General features: G+C 47.2%; 1 protein-coding gene across 3 annotated transcripts in view; it reads right to left on the bottom strand.

The window, feature by feature from the left end:
• Positions 1-18,020, bottom strand: part of LOC146182538 (latrophilin Cirl-like) — a 454,778-nt gene that overhangs the window by 401,718 nt on the left and 35,040 nt on the right. The window lies entirely within an intron of this gene.

The raw sequence follows: 18,020 nt of genomic DNA, 5'->3' as shown, positions 1-18,020 counted from the left end.
CTTTCGCTAACATCTCATGCCCTTGCTGCGGTACGGATATTATGGGCCCCGAGCTTGAAAAGCGACTTCGGCGAATGAGTACCGAGATGGGACTCGACCCCCACAAGTACACGCCGTTGAAGAATCCGCTGCTAAACCCCGACGATGATAGTATACGGCTTATATTTGTGCATTGGTGCGTGGGGTCGACTAGCATAACATTAAAAAATAATAAAATCCCATCGTAAGCTCGCCACTAGTTTATTTTGAGCAGTGTAGTTCACAGTGATCATGACAAATCTTGCTATATGCATGCCACAACGCCGAGCAAGATCGCCTGAGTTAAAAAAAAAAAAAAAAAAAAAAAAAAAAAAAAAAAAAAAAAAAAAAAAACAATCCACTCTGCACTGTGATAACGCGTCTAAAGCTAATATTATCACAATCTTTTCATTTTACACTTACCGGCAGGGTTGGAAGAAACAGCGTTGGTACCGCTCCGTCATGCAGACTCAGTCTTGTTGGGATCCCAAAATCGCGAACCACATATCCGGGTAAAGCAAACGTAGATAAACGCTCTCATCACCGATGCTGGCTATCCGATGATCTGTAGCCACTGTTTCCGGAGGTTGGCGTTTTGAAGCACTTGATGCAGAATGTTTTTCCTGCCGTCACTAGCAATACCTTCGCAGCCAGGGACTGCACACTGTAACAACCTCCCGCTCATGTCCCGTCAACAACAATTCAGCGCTTCGATAACTGCCTTCACGAACTCAAGAGAGTGACCAGTCTAGCCCAGAACTGTTCTGCACCCGTCGCGCACACGACGTAACACAAAATCGAAGGTGAGGTCAACGCTAGGGATGTATAGCGTGGCAACAAAACTTTCGCGAGTTCGTGCCGAAGGCCGATGACGATGAAGCAGACGACAAGAGGCCCCCGGCGGCGCGTCGGCAAGCAAGCGCGCCAAAACGGAAGTTGCGGCGTGCGGCGCTAAGCAAAAAAAGTAAAAGCGCAGATGCGTCAGTTGTGACGTGTCAGTGGGCGAGGCCTTGGAGGAGGGTCAGCCTTTGCGCGCGCTAAAAAGTTGAAAAGAGGAGGAAAGCCGCGAAGGCGCAGATATTCAAAATTTGATTGCAAATAACTCTGCTTCCAAATGCCGCATTTAAAAAATTTTTGCGGGAAGGTTATCTTACATCGACATTCTTTCACATACTAGGCATAGGGAAACTGTATCGCTAAGGCTGTTTTGGGCCCCTTTAAACACGTCCTCCTTGCGCAGAAGCTGCCACCCAAGAGCGGATTCCTCCGAAGACTTAAATGCGTACGTTCGCGCTCCAATTTGAACAAAACGATCTTCGTGATAATCACCAGCGAAAAACCTACATACGGTGCTTCGCTCACAGTGCAAGATGCGACCACGGTGGCGGGAAAACGCCAACTGAACTGGCACATCGCCGCACTCAGCGTACCCGCGTCTGCGTGCAAAGAAAACGGGGAAGAACAGCTTCGGTGAAAAGGGGGAGCCGCCGCCCCCGCTGCGCGACTCCAGCTATGCTGCAGCCAAGGTCATCTCCGTGAAGACAAACCACGGAGAAGGCAGAGAGCAGAGACCCAGAGGGAGCAACCCCTCCCCCCCCCCCCCCTTTTCCCCCCCGGCCGACAGGAAGTAACGCTCGACCCCTCCGGACATGCTGGCGCCGTTCGCGGGCACGGGGGAAAGATGGGTGTGGACGTGTGGACAGGAGCAAGGCAGTGGCCGAACGCTTCTTTGAAAAGACGAGTCGCCGATAGAAGACGCCTGCAATCCTGTTTTTTTTTTTCTTTTTATTTCATACGCGAATGTTTTTGCTATGCGTGTTAACTCTATAGTATGCGTGGGATCAATCCGTCATTATTAGAACCCCTCAATGTTTAAAGTGACTTCATTTTAGCATGGTGTCCACTTTAAGAAAGGAAGGAAAAGAAAAAAATAACAGTAAAATTCTCCAAAGACATACAGCGGTGGAGGATCCAATACAGACTGCGCCTCATTTTGCGGCAAAAGCTACGGGCAAAAATACCTAGGCTTGGGCAGAATGTCAGACCCTGAAGCATATATATAGTGAACTTTGCAACTGGTTTAAAAAAGCTCTGTCCTGCCCTACATGGTAGGTTCAATCTAGGATCCTGTTTGTTAGTATGATGACTCACTGAACTTGTTTTATGATAAATATAAAATATGTCCTACCACTAAAGTTACCTTCTGCGACATACAGAAGCTGATTCATTACGGATTCTGATTGACATTCAACAATGTATTTGCATTATTAGTGGAGGCTTTGCCATCATGAAGTTTTTAGGGCATATTTTCACTGTGTTGCGAAGCTTGAGCTAAGTGTGCACCGTTAATATGTACTTTTATATAACATGAACGAGCACGCAACTGCATGCTGCTATTATATCTCCCTTTGCAGAATGTGGCCAATAGTTGATTACAAGTTAGAGCAAAAATTCATAACGAAATTGTCACATCATGTTTTTATCATTTGTGCCTAAAACTACTTAGAAACATGGGTCAGCATGAACAGTACACGCTAATTGTTCGTGAACGTTGAAAACTGACAACAAAAAGCACATAGAAAAAATAGCACAAAAAGTCTATTGGGTAGAACACAATGAAAATTCTGTTGGCCCCGTAAAGATTGCACTCAGCTGGGGTTGAATGTCTATCGAAATTCAATAAATTCAAAAGGCGGTCAATAGTCCAACAATAGAGTTTCAAAACTCATTTTTGTAAGGGCAGCTATTTGCAAAGCCTCTTCAGGTAACCAGTTTGCTTTCTTGCATTTCTTTTGCTTTGGAACTACTTTAGTAGCAACTTCTTGTATTATATCACGAACATCAGTCCACATCTCTTCGGGCTCTCTGTCTTCTAGATCTAATTCTTGAAATGGATTCCTGACTTCCACAGGTCTACAGTTTTAGAAAAAAGAAATTGTTTTAGATTTATTTCAGGCCCGGGGCTGAATTGCGACCCATGGAGAGCACCAGGGGCAGAATGCTTCAATTAGTTGTCGAATTAACAAAAACGTTAATTAGCTCTTAGCTTTCTTATTTCAGAGGGTGTGCATTATTTGCATAATTGAAATTCGTCCTCCAAATATTATAGCCAAGAAAGAAAAAAGTAGACCGCGTTAAAAGGCCCACAGATGTCAACCTGATAGCCGGCTTCACATCACAACACAGCGCAGGCGTGTTACGTGCAGGCGTGTTTACCAGCAGGCCATGGCAAACCCGGTATATCACGGGTATATCCTATCCCAGTGAATTGCATATCTATACATATGGTTAATTGCCTCTTAAACTATGTGATCTTACTCGTGCAATAAAAGCCAGTACTATATTTATAGCGAAGGTTCATGCCTACCGTCACCTTTAGGAGAAGAGAAGGGATACAAATAACGTCGTAATATGTGAAATGAGAAACTTAGAAAGAAGTGTGCATCAGTTATGGGACGTGAAGAAAGTTCAAGGGTTGCAAATATTTCTTTATAAAATTACTTAATTCCAGTCACAGACAACACAGAACCATTTCCGCTTCGTTCCTTAGCTACTACACTGCTCTAAAGACGCTGTGATTTTTTGATGAGTCATCGTACACAAGACAATAACAAGCTTCCAAGAAATCTGTTCAATCATCTGACCTATTGCTTAAGCGCTAGTTTAAAGATCAGTATCTGATGAGTACGTTTTTACTTACCGAAAGGGCAAATGTTTTCTTTTTCTTTTTTTTCAAGCAGCAATCATTTTGATAGAGCGTCTAGCAACCTGAGCAACAGATAGAACGACAAAACAGCGGACAACTTTCGGCTCGCCTATGTGCCATAACTGCCATTCCATACATGTATGCTATATATTCAGAAACGCTCTCCGGAGCCTTTCCTTCGAACGTCGCGAGACGTTCAGAGTTAAAGAAAATTTATCTTTATCTTTATTTTTTTTTTTAACTTTTCTTGACACACCCAGCCCAAAGTGTTCCCAATCGAGCATCGTCTTTGGCTTCGGGATAAGAGCTCAACCTTGTTCGACAACTCCCTTTACCCACGCGCGTCAAGTGCGTCAATAATTTATACGTTCGAGGAAGAAGCGCACCGCGACACGCGAGACATGTCCAGCGATGGATGCGACCGCGCGGCGGACGCGCACCACCGACAACGCACTGACGAAGCCTTCGCAGCTTGCGCCGATACATGACATATCATAGCGCGGTCCCCTTAATTCCCCCGATAAGCGCGGATGAAATATTTCCAAGGCGAAAGGACAAACCAGGCACTACGCTTATATGCAGATATTCAAATGTGAGGTTCTGTCGATCGATAAGCGGAGCGGTTGTGTGTAGCGAGCAAGAAAAAGAGTATAAGACAGGCTGAGTAACGAGAGTGAGATTGTGGCGGGTAAGATTCTGCCCCGGGGCCGCCGCATTTCTTGAGAGGTTGAAAAAGAGGAGGGGGGGGGGGGGGAGAAAGGAACCACGGCGGAGGATGCGCAAAAAAAAAAAAAAATAGAAGGCTGCAAAGAAAAGAGGGAGAGATAAAGGCACATCGCAGATATCGAGAGAACAAGCAACCCGAGAAAAGAAAATCGACTGACGCGCGCTATTTCCGATCGCGTTTGTTTGTTGCGACAGCATTTCCGACTGGCGCACGACGCGAGGTCAGCGAAAAGCATTCCAGTCGCGCGTGCATGCTCGCGCAAATGCACGCGCAGGCATGCAACGCATGCTGGCGACGCGCGACGAAGACTGCAAGCGGGCAGACATGAACAGAAAGGAGATATCGGAGGCGAAAGGAAAAGCCGCACGCGAGACGCGGCATCAGCAGCAGCATCGATTGCCGTAAAAGGGCTCGATAAATGCAAATACGGATGCAAATGAAGCGGCGGTGCTCATCGCTTGGCGGCTGCAGCGCCCAAGAGCATCGGAGGGCGATGCCACCCGCGCTGAGGCATTCCACGCCCGAGCATGCGGCGCAAGTTCAGCGTGCAGAGCACGCGACCACGGTCCCCGAGCCCCATCGTGTTTGACAATGGGGCTGAGAAAGGAAATCATGTTGCCTGATGGCCACTAATACACGACCAGAGGAACTGAGACCCTATAACGTCCGCAAGAATCCGCCATTTGTAAATTACGAGCTTCCAAATTAACTCAGGCGTCTTCCAACGCGGCTCAAAGCGATATTCCATTCGACGAGATCGCATTTATGGTTGAGGGAGTTTATTAATAGAACTCGGTGAAAAGAGAACTTTCATCGGATTCTAAGGAGTTTTGAGGAGTAATCGCAGATTTTTTTTTTTTTTTTTTAATGCTCGATTTTCCAAACTGCTACAGGAAGAAGAAATAAGACTCCTTTTTAGCTGAATAACGGAATTTTTATTATGGCGTGAAACATTACGTCAGAGCAACACAAGTACCTGAAACCAAGAAAAACACATCGTAACAGCCAGTACAAGTGTTTCAATTGTTTCTAGCAAGGAAAAGAAAATTGTTCGATCGATCTAAATTGAATGATTATTTGACAAAATATGTGAAATAAAATATGCATGAAATGTGGCTAAAGTTTTAATATTGCCTTCTGCAGCTGGCTGAAATTCGACACAGGTTTGATACCAAGTAAATCGCCGCTTTTATTGATTGGCTGAGTGAATGAAGCATCATGGGTTAGTCGTTGCGTCGCCGTCGACTCTAGCATCGGAGGCGATTTAGTTCTAATTGTCAAGGTCAAATGCCCATACAAAAGGGGCATGGTCAGATCAAATGCCAAGCCATGAAGGTCATCAGTCAATGCTATCATGTGTAGGCACAGCGCCATGACTATGCTTGGCTGTTACAGCGTTGATATATGCAGCTGGTACTGTGCGCAGGCATAACTTTGTAGAACTTGCTCGGCTACACAAGTAAGACAAGATTTTGCTCGGGGTATTAGCGTGCCGACTACATCTTTAGCACTAAAAGCTGCAAAACACTGATGAAATCCTGGTCAATATATTTAGATTCCAATCCCTTGTACGGACTGAGCTATAGAAGCCGGCTATCGCACCGGTACTTTTGAAGCTATATATATGTTCAAACTTGTCAGAGTTCTTACGTACCGTCGTTAATAATAGGCAGCCAGCAACGAAGTTTGCTGTGTCGATCGACATGCCGCAACACATATCCTTGTGAAAAGAAAAGCAAATACTGAGCTTTCGCAGGGCGTTTTCACGCCACCTGCATGAGGGGATCCGATTGCACGCTCTGTCGAAGCTTTGTACGATCTGTGTCGAATAACTGGGCTACATCGAGAGCGCCTGGGCAAGAAGTTATCTGTCACACGCGTATCTATAATGCTGCTGAATATCCTCGGTCATTTATCGCGAACCAAGCGGCTAACAAAAGGAGGCGCGCTGGATGGATGGATGGAATATAGGAGCGTCACTTTTGAAACGGGGTGGTAGAAGTTGCTACATTTTTTCCCCCTATATCATAATTATTGTTTTAGATTGTTTAACTATATCATCATTCTATTTATTGAATTTTTGCTTCTACATTACTAACATTGGAACAACTGCAGCGCCACCTAGGCAGTGCAGGTTGCCTTAAGTGGATTCAACAGAATATGATCGAAACTTTCCAGTGTTATCTGCGTGCACTAGCTGGGCTACGTGGTTAAGAAATCATTTTTATAACTGCTGCTTTCCCAAATATACACCACGACCACAGCGCACTAAGAAATAAAAAAGAACCTCGATCACTATTCACTGCAACTACTGACTACGAATTTTCTTCCGATACAGACCTATCTGTACGGTCTTTTCCGCAATGGGCGCAGATATTTAGTGCAGCTCTGCGCATGCGTAGAATCATTCCTGGGAGTCGTGCGAAATCCGGACTCCTATAGCGGGCCATTGTTCTCTATTCACAAAACGATCCCAGCGCCGAAGCTCTGTCTGATCCTAAGAAATCGGGCACTGATAATCCCTGCTCAAAACGCGATCAGCGCTTTACCAGCCACTACTCTGTGCCTCTCCCCGCGAAAAATCCCATCATTGATCATAGTTGACCGGCCCGCAGAACGCGGCTTCTTTCCACCTTCTCAAACGCGAGCACCGCGAAATCCCCGCACACAAGTCTATTCCTCGGCGACCGAACACGACCTAACCAAACAGAGGCGTCGCCGCAGCGACAGCAAATCCCGACACAAAGGGACACAATGGGCGGTACACGGCCGCAAACACCGGTAGCCGGAGCTTTAGTAGTTCGGCGTTCTCACGGCATCTGGCGGCCGGAGAAAAGTCTCGCCAGCCGCGATCAAGCGCGCCGGCGAGCACGCTCGACGCGCGAACAAGTTGTCTCAATCCGACGCTGGTCAGGAAAGCGGAACCGCCGACAGGGGCACCGAGGCGGGTCCCTTTAGGGTCACTTAGTCAAGTGGGACACAAAAGCGGGGCTTCCGAGCGCGCGCTGCCAAGCGACAGCGATGCGGGCATTCAGGCCAGCAGCTGGTGTAAGGACACAAGGGCTCAGGGTGTGCGAATGACACGCTGCGCAGCGTGATCGCACTTCCCTCCATAATCCGACCGATTTCGCATGGCCGACACCGCCTCTGCTCCGACCGGCTGCTTCACTGCAGCTCTTCTTGTACTGGTTCTTCCCAGCCACCGCGGTCCCAATGTGGAGGGTACTGAAGTGCAATATACCTAGCGGCCATGTTTACGGTCTGGATGTGGAGGGTACTGAAGTGCAGTAACTAGCGGCAATGTTTATGGCCTGAGTGTGGAGGGTAATGAAGTGCGGTAATTAGCGGCCATGTTTATGGTCCGAATCTGGAGGTACTGAAGTGCAGTACCTAGCTGTCAGGCTGTAAGCCCTGTTATCAAAGGCTGATCATCTCGTTCGTTCTGTTCTGAATTACTGAATGTCGCTTTTTAACATGCATATCATACACCAATGCTGGCGCTGCTTCCCTAACCGCAGCTCGAACATTGAGACAAACGTAGAGCTCAAATTTTACGACGGAATAACTTCGAGACCCCTGAAGTGTTCCTTCGTTACAGGTGTCCCAGTTCCCGGCTATTAGAATAAGCCTATAACAAGAGGCGAGTCGGTAGATGAGTAGATATCTCTGCGCGTTTTAAGGTCATCTGCAAACTCGTGCGAGATTAAGGTAATCGTGGCACAAACGGCTTTACAGAACAAAGACCCAATGTACCAGCGCGTTGTTTCGCTGCGAGATATTAACCCTCTATGCAGATCGCATTCACAGCCTACGGACTTCGGAACGCTGCACGGAATCTCGCACGAGTCATCTTAAGCCGATGATGAACGCGGCTAGCAGTGAACAGGGAGCCCGGGCGAAAAACGCACGCACCCGAATGCTGGGGTACATTGGGGACAGGGGGATAGTGTGCTGGTAATGGGCGGGTATTGGTTTCCGCCACCCCGCTCTGTCCGCCGCGGGGTTCGCGGTGGTCACTTTTGTTTGGGTCACGGCGTCGGTCGCCCCCTCTTCCGACCCTGGCTCGGTTCGATTTGCTAGCCCATTGTGCGGCGAAGCCACTCTGGCGTAATGTAGCTGCAGCCCTGTCACGTCCCGAAACGGGAGAGTGCGCTCTGCGTGTGTGTACGTCTAGCGCGCATGGTGCATGGCGTACTTGTCGTTCCGCATCAGATAACGTAGACCGCGCACAGATAGAAAATTAGTTTCTCGCATGCCGCGCACATGGTGGCAGCAACAATCGCCACATGTCCCTTGCCGCGTCGCCGTTGTGTTGTTGCGGCCGAACCAATAACTCTTATCATGATGCGACGGACCGAACGGATTCATAGCACACGCAGATGATGCACTACGCAGAACACAATCGCGAAATGTTCCCAACAGCCGGTATTCAATAGGAGCATTTGCTTAGTTATTTAATGTTTTTAGATGTTAAACAAGTAGGATCAAGTCATGCGAGCCGATTTCCCAGTCCCTAAACTCACTGTGAACAGCGGTAGAGAGAACATCAGTAGCCTAAATAAATCCTTGAAAAGATCCGAAATAAAGCATTTATGCTAATTCTCATTGGGATGTATTCTGGAGTTTGGAAACAGCACAAGCACTCGATGAGTTTTCGTTGTTCCCAATTTGGGTGATGGTAGTTGAGTCCCACCGAAGACGACGCTGCCATGTAATACCGAGATAATACAGCAGCAGGTAATCAGAAGAGCTAAACAGATATTGACTGTTTCGAAGCCGTGCTAGTTAAAAGCCCAATCAGCCGAAGAATATCGTTACACGTCACGTTGTCATTCAGGTGACCAATACCAAATATAGTATAGTATCCCATGGCAACCATTCTCCAAGCAGTAGGATACAAGGCGTCAAGGAGATGCCGATGGTGCAAGAAGGCTGGTTGAAAACGCACTGCCTGCTGCGTCGGCTAGGGCACATTGGTGCCTGGTTACACTCGTGAGTCGTCACCATGGGGCGAGGAAGGATAGTGGTTGGGGGAGATAGGCGGAAGGGTCCACGGCGTGAGCCACCGTTGCTTGAGCATTACTGAGCAGTGAGCATGCACAAGGTGCCGACGTCGATTCTTGGGACTGCGGAAGCAATAAATAAGCTAGCGTCTTCGGGCCCTTCAAATGGCGGAGACAGCTCCGGGCCAACAAGACGCTGGGTTCGCCGGCCATTTCACGATCGTTCGACCATGCCTCTGCTTTTGTTGTAGTTGTCTTTTTTTTTTTTGCTGTTGTTTTGTTTTTGTAATGGCAAGTGCTGTAGGAAAGAGGGAAGGAATAGCTCTCTGGGATGGAAAATTGGCAGGAAGACGAAAGAATGTGTGCTTCGCGTCTGGAGAACAAGTTGTTCTTTTGTTTACTAGCTTTACTTAGTTTTTGCATGGATGGAAACTAGAAAGTAATTTAAAAGTAATTGAATTACTCACTAGAAGTAATTGTAATGTAATTTCATAACTTTTTGGGAGCAGTAATGAGTGATGTAATTTAATTACTTTTCTGCGATTTTCAGAAAAGCAATTAGTAATGTAATTTATTTCCCTTTCAAAAGTAATTTTGCCATGTATGTATGTATGTATGTATGTATGTATGTATGTATGTATGTATGTATGTATGTATGTATGTATGTATGTATGTATGTATGTATGTATGTATGCGTGCATGTATGTATGCATGTATGTATGTATGTATGTATGTATGTATGTATGTATGTATGTATGTATGTATGTATGTATGGATGGATGTATGTATGCATGCATGCATGTATGTATGTACGTACGTACGTATGTATGTATGTATGTATGTATGTATGTATGTATGTATGTATGTATGTATGTATGTATGTATGTATGTATGTATGTATGTATGTATGTATGTATGTATGTATGTATGTATGTATGCATGCATGCATGTATGTATGTATGTGCACGTATGTATGTATGTATGTATGTATGTATGTATGTATGTATGTATGTATGTATGTATGTATGTATGTGCAGTTACAAAAAAGCACTATTTTCGCATGAGCCATTAGAAAATCCCTCAGAAGAGAAAGGAAAGCCACGAGCAATCGACGCAGAGCTTGTGGCTCTTCTTTCCCTTCTCACAAATCCTCTTTGGCTTGTAGTTATCAGCCTCTCGTTCGGTTACACCGGTAACGGTACTATACCAACGGCGAAGCGGCTCAACCGAACGGGCGCGTAAGACCCCACTCTAAAGGCTAAGACTGAGCTGGTGGTTGGAGTCCTCAGTCCTGGACCCCCAACGGTCTTGACCAACGAACGCATCATTTGGATGGGCGCTTGTTAACTCAGCGGGGTGAGCGACGAGCGCCCATCCAACTGGTGCTTTCAACGGCCAAGGCCGTTCGAGACAGCCTTTGACCTCAGGAGAGGGAATTTTTCCGGAGGGATATTTGAAAGTGTTAGAAGCAGCGGCAGCTCTTCGCTTCGCTGCTTGCGACCGGTAACCACTGAATCATCGTACATTATACGACGTCAACCGAAGCAATTATGGTAATAAAGTGGCCGTACCAACAGACGCGGTTCAGGGTTTGCCTAGGGAAATACTAGCTTTCCCGTCGTACCTGCGGTGGTCTATATATAAAACAGCAAAGCAGCTGACAGGTGCACAGGTCCGCTTTCGGTGTGAACTCAGTTCACTCTGCGGTCCTCTCACAGATTTTTTTTTTTTAATAATGGGAGCGACTAAAACCCACAGAAAGATAATTTCGGGTCCACTTTTAGGTAATAAAAACAGTTTGGGTTGCATGATAATGATACCTAACGCATGCTGAATGGTCGCAGAGTTCATCTTCTGTGAAATCCCTCTCGCTGTGACACGTTAACGGCGAAAGTGGTTAAGCAGTGCTGGAAAAACGAAAAAAATGTGTGTACAGTCGACGTCACCCTTGTGTAGAGCGCTCGAGCAAGACATATCGGGCTATAAAAGCCGAAAATAAACTCCAGCTACAGACTTCTGGGCTTGGTTGCGGCTATCTGTGGCACCACTTTCACTCGAGTATTGCCACAAGAACCTACGAGCTGCGGCGATACCTGGCCTTATTTACAGGGACGTGTGTCTCCCGAGCGCTCTATACACAAGGGTGACGTCGACTGTACATATTGTATCCAGGGGCGCTTTTAATGTAACACTGCGCCGGTAATTTCTCAGACAATCCTTTATAATTTACTGGCTAAGTGCATTCGTATTGTGCGCCCGTTGAGCTCGTGTTTCGCAGTTGCCGCAACTAAGTAAAAAATCATTGCAACATTTTGCCACTGGTCTCGTTCATCATGAAAGATCGGTCCAAAGGTCGCTAATGATGAAACGCTTTGCATTGTGCCATGCCTGGTGATAATTGACAGTTAAGACTGAAGTGAGACATCCGCTGCTAACGCAGATTCCGCTATGGACGACCTGAGCCGGGCTTGGAACTGCACAAGCTACTGAGAGGAATGGCAAAAAGTGAACAGAAGACTAGCGTTTACTGTCAACGTGCATTTTTAAATAGCCCCCATCGTGTTTGTTATGTCTTATAACTTAAAATGAAGACGTTCGATTAAACAAAGCTCCAAGAGAAGCACTTCCCAACTAACTTTGTTTCTGTCTGCGCAACCTTTTTCACTCAGATGACCCACAGGGCTTTGCAAATACGTGTGGGTGCTGGAAACGAAAGTGATGGGAACTTTATCTTGTTCCACTGAGCCCTTCCCAAATGGTTGCAGTGCAGAACAATTGTTCACCTTTCAGACGTAGAACGCTCAGGCTTTATTTATGCTCTGTGTGGCCAAAGCCAAGTACAATCGTGAGCTAAAATGTCCCCACCCGGTTCCTAACCATGCCTCAGAGCAAGAGGACGCCACCAGTCGATCCATGTACTTCTGATGTCTCAACTAGCGCGCTTTGCAGGCCTCTAGCGGCCCTATATTACACAGAGCAAGCCTCGGCGTTTGAACTGTTCTGGCATAGAGAAGGCAAAGCTGCTATTATTGTACTACATATGGAAAGTACATTTGCATTTTGGTTAGATAAGGTGGGGGAGAATTCGATCACAGGATCTAGCTCCATAATATTATGTCAGGACTGTATTTTTTTGGGCATTTCTACAAACAATTTTGAAAACAATAGTGATTAAAGAAAGGTTGGCTCTGTTTAGTTTATGTGGTTTAACGTCCCAAAGCCACTCGGACAATGACGGAGCCTTTGTGGAGGGCTCCGGGTAATTTTGACCGTCTGGGCACCCACAATTTCGCCTCCCTCGAAACACTGTCGTCGTGGCCGGGATCCAATCCGCGGGTCCCCCGACGCGTTACCCGAGCGCCCTAACCACTGAGGTAGTGCGGCGATGCTTAGTTTTCAGAACTCAGAAAGGAAGCTCGAAACAGGGAGAAAATATGTTAGAAAGAAACTGTTAGCTAAGGTGGACCTTGGATACCACGAAAATAATCTAATGAGGTCGACAAACAATTAAATTTCGTTAACATTTTAATTTGTGCAGTATGGTGGTATGTAGCAGGGAACAGATTCAAGCTAGAGAAATGGCAGTGACATATCGGCTTCCGAAATGGCGACAAGGCGTTCTGTAAATCTCAACAGCACAAGGGAATAAGGCGATTTTTTTTTTCTTTTTTTTTTTTTTGGCGCGCGCGAAATTACCGATACTGAGTGCCCACACGCAAAAAAAAAAAAAAAAAAAAAAAAAAAAAACTAAACTGAGTGCACACAGCATGCCCCGCCGGGGTGGTGCAGTGGTAAGACGCCCGACTATTGTGCCGGAATACCCAGGTTCGAACCCGATTCTCGGCGGCTGCGTTTCGATGGAGGCAAAACGAAGTGGCGTCCGTGTGTTGTGCGATGCCAGCGCACGTTAAAGATCCCCAGGTGGTCGAAATTACTCCGTAGCCCTTCACTACGGCTCCTCTTTCTCTCCTTCCACCTTCACTCCCACCTTCATCCCTTCCCTTACGGCGCGGTTCAGGTGTCCACAGAGACAAGTGTGACAGATACTGCGCCTTTCCCTTCCTGTGAACCAATTATTATTATTAGTGCATACAGCACTGATGGTGTGTTTCAATTACTGCTGTTCGTAATAAAAATTTCCTGCTCTACTGCCCCGTTCAGCACATCCTTCTGTTTCGTCACCTACAGGAATAACAGCGACGCAGTTGGCGATGGGAGTACCTTAACTTGCACCGAGTGGAGAAGGAAATAAGAAACGACCAGCGGATTTCTTCGCCTGCAAGAACTTTAAGGGGTAAAATTTTCGCTGTTTCAAATACTGATTTGAAATCGTCTTACGCATAGCTTTAAAGTCATCATTGTCACCACCAAACGATATAGTGCGTTAACTAAATATAATTACCCAAAGTTTAGTTAATTTGTTGATAAATTATGATTAGTGTCTATATAATAACCGACGTTTACAGCGGTTATTTGCCTTTGCAACGGTTTCCTTCTATTTAGAGCACCCTATTCTTAGAAAGTTCCGAAAGCGTTCAACGCTCGAACACCTGATACATGCAGTATAGTTACGAAAACATTAATTCATGCGGTACCCTCATAACCTGAGACAGGATAATTATTATTATTAAGATGATTGGAGCGTTGACATATCGCAGCCAGCTGCCGAAGCTCCGTGTCGCGAGCCATAACAGGACCACAAAAGAGGTCGCGCCGGGGATCATGTCGAGACTGCGTCAAAGAGAGGTCTGAAAGCGCCTATATTCTGAGGCGGTCGAACCGACCGCCATCATCCGCTCACATTTGATCAGTACGCGACGAAAGGAGTTCTCAGGTGGAGAAACGAGACTGAAAGGCATTCTTGCGTTCGCCGGGAAGACGTGAAATAAGAAAAAAAAAAAAAAAAAAAAAAGCAAGCGGTTCCAAAGAGGCGCGCTATGGCGGACGAGGAACAAGCGGAGAAAAGGAAGGAAAAAAAAAAAAAGCATCTCCAAACTTTCGGCTGCCTCGTCTTTTAATCCGCTGATGTATCGCCGCATCCCACGCGGGGTAAAGGAACAGGGCGTCTCGCGGGCTCCTCGCGGCTACCGCGTCTCCAATAGCGATCCCATGTTGTTCCTTTCTTCTCCTCTTCGTTGCCAGCCGTCTTTCTTTTTAATCCGGACGCCCGTGGCGCGCACAGAAAGCTCCTCACCCTCTCCCCACTCATGGATCGGGCGGTCGGTGAAATACTGGCGAAGTGCTCTTCGGACCCTGCGGGAAGAGAAGCCGAGGGTCGCTGCGGGGGTATTGAGAGAATTCAAAAGGAGTACCGTATAGTTGTCGCGGATGAGGCATAAGAGGGAACAAATACACAGGAAACTGGCGTGTATTTACACACGGCGAGCGCATGCGAGGGCTCTACACATCGCTGGGTTGAAGCCCCGCGGGCAATTAATAGGAAGCGATATTCAGGACACAGTAGGGAGACTGCAGCCATGAAATTAGGAAACGCCTGCTTCTGGGAAAGAGAGCCATGGCTAGCCTTGACCGCCTAGTAAAGAGCAGAGACATTAGTCTGCCAACCAAGATCCGTATAACTCGTGCTATGGTCTTTCCAGTTGTGATGTATGGATGCGAGAGTTGGACTGTGAAGAAGGCTGACCGCCGAAGAATTGACGCGTTTGAATTGTGGTGCTGGCGGAGACTCTTGAGAGTTCCTTGGACGGGCAGAAGATTAAATCAGTCGATATTGTCGACCATAAACCCTGACTGCTCATTGGAGGGTCCAATTCTAAAGTTAAAGCTCAGCTCCTTTGGTCATCTGATGAGAATTGATCGCTGGAGAAAGATTTGATGTTGGGAAAGGTTGAGGGTCACCGGAGAAGGGGTAGGCAGCGAACGCGGTGGTTAGATGGCATCCTCGAGGCGCTGCAGATGAAGTTATGTGATGTTAGGAAGATAGTGAGAGACTGGAAAGCGTGGCGTGATATGGTCCATAGGGTCACGAAGAGTCGGACACAGCTGAACGACTGAACTGAACTGAGGGAGCAAGACCACAGCGAGCACGTTGATGTCGCATTTGTGTTCATTTCAGTCAATTGTCACCAGGTGCTCGAAACATTCGCTTAAATGGGCAGTGCTGTTTTACTCAGACGCTTCTTTGTTTCCGCTTCAGAATCGAAGACGATGTACTGATCGATCAGAGCAAGCTGGGGAGCGATTTCCGAAGGATTTGACAACATTGATCCCCGAGCACGTAATTAACACTTTCAGTTCTGGTTTTCCCAAGTCTGATTAGTTTCCCTCGCGGGTATGCGAGCAGCTATGACGACGCCACTATAACGAGGATCAGCAACTTGGCGCGACAGATAACAAATGGAATCAAATTTAGTGAAATTTATTGTTGCCCTAAATCATTGTTCGACCTTACAACTATGACATGAAATACTGATGTCCCATAAAAGAACGAACCTGATTCTCAACAGCACAACTTCAGCAGCCGAAAAGAAATGAAGAAAAATCAATAGCAGCAAAATACTTCCATTAAACGGTCACTGCATGCTAACTACACGGATGCGTATTAGTGGACGTCACTGCTGTTCCTGATGAGAGAAACTACTTTTGGCAGTTCATAAACACTCGCCGGTTGGTTAAACCCTGTCAAGGCCTAATTAGACAGCAACGTGTTTACGCAGAGCGTTCAGTGCTGGTGCTCTTAAACTATCTGCAACCTCCAAAATGTCTAGCATAAAAACGCCTTTGACCTTCCGTTCACCGTACAAACCCCTTTTATTATTGCACACCTTTATCTCTACCTGAAAATCAAGGAACGCTTTTTCCTTGTGATATGCTTTTTTTTTTCTCTCCGGCTACGATCTCTGCTACCTGTCAAGAACCTTTCGACGAACAACGGGACGGCTGGATAGCTTCTAAAGTCTCGTTCCTACCTTTTTCCTTTTCTGTCTCTTTTCTTTTCCTCTCCAATATTTATGGGGAGGCGGGGCATAATTTAAAAGCGCCCTTTTCATCTCGAAGCCCCTTCGCTGCTCACGGGACGATTGTGTTGTCACCCCTTTCGCCACGTACGGCATACGTGATCGCAGCCAACGCACTCTCCGCAGGGTGAGCGACGGGTTCCGCGTAATTTGCATACTCGCCTCGTGCACGCGCTATAGCGGAAAAACAGCGGCGTGCACGCATGATCACGGCGGCGCCCCGCGTCACGTCAGTCGCGATCACGGAACACAGACGTCAAACTCGAGGCAAACGTTCTCCCCAACGCTATCTTCCATTCTTCCTTCTTTCCTCGCCGTTATACCGCAAGGCATTTTCTACCTCTCGCAGCGCCCCCTTTGTTAGCAGAGCTTCTGTCCGCGCGGCTGGGATCACGAGCCACTCGCGGTGAGCGCACGGGAGGCGTTACATTTTTAACGAGACGCTGTACAAAAGGCTGCCTGCTGCCCTGGGAACGCACACACCCAATCGAGCACCTTGTATGTGGATCGCACCGTGTTGGAAGAGCCGGCGGTTTGAGAAAAAGAGAACACAAACGCAGATGAATAACACTGATTCATAGAGCGCAAACCACCCACCCTGCTGTTCAAAAAAAAAAAAAAGAAAGAAAGAAAGAAAGAACCCGTAAGTATACGTTCGCGAAAAAGTGGAAAGCTCGATGAATAACGACGCCGAAGCCAGATGGAACAATATGTGCTCCCACTGTGCTGCTTTTCCTGCTCTTTTCAAACTGAAGATTTTTGTTTTAGTTTCTCTCTCTCTCTCTTTGCCAGGGCTTCCCGGCGCCAACTGTCGTGGTTGATAGCTACAGCCACGGGTGAGGTGCAGGCGGGGAAGAAACCATAGGGTCTCTGGTGGTGCTCGTGTAGGGATCGGGGGAGGGAGGAGGGGGGGGGGGGGGGTGGATTTGAGGCTGTTTGGAACGGCTGTCGCTGCTGATGTGTGTGCGTCGAGCAGCTAGGCCCAAAGTTCCAGATCCTTATATACGCGCTCCCCTTCCGGGGCGCGGCTTGTTTCGTGCATTTAAAGGAGGACTCTATGGTAGCGAAACAAAACCACGACCGACATGACACGATTGAGGCAGTGCGGACCCGGAACAAAGCTCGCGTTCAGCGGGGAGCCCGGAATTGTGGGCAACAGCTTGCCTGCATACACACTAAACTCTTTGTCTTCACTCCAGAACTCTCGGCTACACTTTTATTGCGCGGGTGCGATGGCGGGGATGCGAATGTAAAAGAAATGGAACAGTCTATCAAAAGTCACTCAGATCTGGTGTGTGGTTTTGATAGGGTCGCAGGTTCGAGGCACGGCCACAGAGGCAGCGTTTAGAAAAGCGGTGAAGGCGAAAACAAAAAAATTACAAGGGTTCAACGCTGCTGAACCAAATATTGAGCCAAAGCATAAGCTGCAGGTGACCGAGTGTTCTTCTTCTCTTTTTCTTCTTCCTCAGCACACATATAAAGCCCCGCTTTAACCAACCCGTACGAACGTGCCTTAGTGGCTGGCCTATAGGGGTAACGTGAATGCCAGGGTCCTAGCAGTCTGACATAACCGTCCCATGTGAAACGAG

This window comes from Amblyomma maculatum, chromosome 8 (assembly GCF_055883805.1).
Source record: "Amblyomma maculatum isolate TAMU_Amacu chromosome 8, ASM5588380v1, whole genome shotgun sequence".
In the NCBI taxonomy this organism is placed as follows: Eukaryota; Metazoa; Arthropoda; class Arachnida; order Ixodida; family Ixodidae; genus Amblyomma; species Amblyomma maculatum.
Note: the sequence above shows the minus strand (reverse complement) of the source record. Positions and strands in the feature narration are given on the sequence as shown.